The sequence below is a fragment of the Centruroides sculpturatus genome, unplaced genomic scaffold, assembly GCF_000671375.1.
Source record: "Centruroides sculpturatus isolate CEXI.00-Female unplaced genomic scaffold, Cexi_2.0 scaffold941, whole genome shotgun sequence".
In the NCBI taxonomy this organism is placed as follows: Eukaryota; Metazoa; Arthropoda; class Arachnida; order Scorpiones; family Buthidae; genus Centruroides; species Centruroides sculpturatus.
This window is the reverse complement of record NW_019385198.1, coordinates 85,109-87,797: the sequence shown is the minus strand read 5'-3', so window position 1 is coordinate 87,797 and position 2,689 is coordinate 85,109.

The window sequence follows — 2,689 nt, the reverse complement described above, 5'->3', positions numbered from 1 at the left end:
TCATATGACAAATGAGCAACAAATCATTTGTTTGCTTTTTATAATCTGTTATATACAGTGGGTGATCGGTTAATAAACATAATTGTTCGCTATTCGAATTGTTCAATAACTGATTATTGATTTACCATAGGGATTTATGGTACTTTTATTTTATGGGAATTTGATTAATTCGTTCTGGAAACTCCAAAAAATAAAAAAATATATATTTTCTTACTATGTTTATTTATATGTAATAATAAAAATACATAGATACACAGTCTTGCATTTTTATTAGTCATGTTTTTTTCGTTTGTGAGGATTAAAGAGTCTGTCTAATGTCGATAATGTCAATTGCTTTTCTCTCTTCTTCAGGATTTTTCAGAAGTAATTAACAGCATTGTAATTGTAGAGATCCCCAAGCCTATTAACCTCAACCTGGTATGGATGTCATTCTAAGACCATTGTTCTGACATCCTCCCACTTCTTCAAAAGATCTTTAATAGCAGATGTCAGCATTAATCCTCTTTTTCAAAAGAAAACATATCTTGCCAAATTTCTTGGTGTTCTTCTATTATCAGGTCCATTTCAGATTCCATTATGAGTTCTTCAATGTTTATTATTTCTCAGATGTGATTTTTTTACTCCTTAATCTGCTTGACCCTTCTTGATTATAGAGTACCTTTCTTAGATAAGATTGAACTGTGGCCTACTTTAGACCTGTTCAAGCCATACTGCCCAGCAACATCAGACATCTTCTGCCCACTCTCTGTCTTTGCTATTATACTCTTACCTTTTGAAAATAAAAACCGATGCAAAACTTAACAAGTACCCACCCTACAGTCTCGCGAATACTGTAAAAAAATTGTTTCTGTCAGAAAAATAAAAGGCTGGAATTACAAGCGAGAGTTTCAAAGTTTGGAGGAATACTATCCGATCAGTATATACCAGGTAAGTATATGAGCGTCGTTGTCGACGTCTCCCGCACTCCAAAAAGTTTCAAATTGTTCCCCAAAGACAAGGAAAGACCAATCAGTATTCATTATTTTATGTTGCTTCTTCTTGTGTTTGTTGTATGAGGTGTTTGTTATTTGAACATGTGTTCATTGTCTAAGCATAAAAATCTTTCGCGAAAGTGTTTGTTATCCAATTTGTTCGTAGTCCAAACTGTTCATTAATCGATCACCTACTGTATTTGTAATCTATTGTAATATTCAATAACATATTATAGAATATATACATAGAACATATATATTCAAATACAGTTATTATTTTAAAAAATAATTTTATTATATGTATATAAGTTTGTATTAGAAGGAAAAAATCCATTTTCTATTCTTTTAAAACTTGTATTCATGCTGTACTATCAATTGGTTCTATATTTAATTATTTAATAAATCACATTAAACGATTATATTGACCATGATACTTACTTCAGTACTGTGAATCTCGCACTGAAACTGAGATCTGTATAGCCTTAACAGAAAATAATTTGGAATGATTCTTTATTAAAATAATGATATATTCATATTTTTAGTTATGTGAAATAGTGTGATCTATTTTGTTGTTGGGCTGCAATTTGAAAAAAATTGTAGACTTATAAATTCCCACTGTCATCCTTCCATCCATCTGTCTTTCCTTACTCTTGAGAACAGAATTAGATAGATGAAATCTAAGACCAGTGGAAATCTTTGAGATGGGAGGCCCCAATTGACTATATATGAACTTCCAGTGCAAACTGGAAGTTCATGTTATTTCAATTCAATAGCAGTTAATAGATGATCAGCACGATTCCATTGCTGATGGAAAAGTATGATGTACAGGGGCAAGACAATACTAATTTGAGGTGGAGAGCATATATTTTAAATGAAATAAATTAAAAATATGATTAAAAATTGCAGCCTGGCATTGTTATGATATCACAATAAATAATTGCTCATTATATGTGTCTTTGTTTTTATGTGAAATATCTTTGTTGTTGGATGGAATTGGTATATTATATTCTGATCAACAATTATTTTTCTATTGATTATTGTTATGCTAAAATGTTGATAAAATAAGATATAGTTTATCAGTTTTTAAAGGAATACAGTAATATCTCTAGTAGCTAATTATTTCTTATCATAGTAGTGAATCATCTAAATTCTAATAATTCAGTAATATCTGATAACAAGATTTAGCAATAATCAATTTGTAGCAATGTTGCTAACTTAGCAATAAACTCAGAATAGATCCCTAGATGGATACATAATAATATTAATGTATCATCTCTTAATTTTCTGTATCAAATTGCAGATGAGAGGTCACACATCAGCTTAGAGGCAACAGACACTTCTAAGAATATTGTAAGACACTTACAAATAGAAGTATCATCTTTAAAAAAAAAGGACAAGATAATGTTTTTGAATAAAATTTTTTCTCATAGATTGTTTTTTGAGTGATGAAATTTCAGAATTATGAACTAATGAAATGTGTTTCATTATTTACAAATTTAACAAATATGCTTCATATGACAAATGAGCAACAAATCATTTGTTTGCTTTTTATAATCTGTTATATACAGTGGGTGATCGGTTAATAAACATAATTGTTCGCTATTCGAATTGTTCAATAACTGATTATTGATTTACCATAGGGATTTATGGTACTTTTATTTTATGGGAATTTGATTAATTCGTTCTGGAAACTCCAAAAAATAAAAAATATATACTTT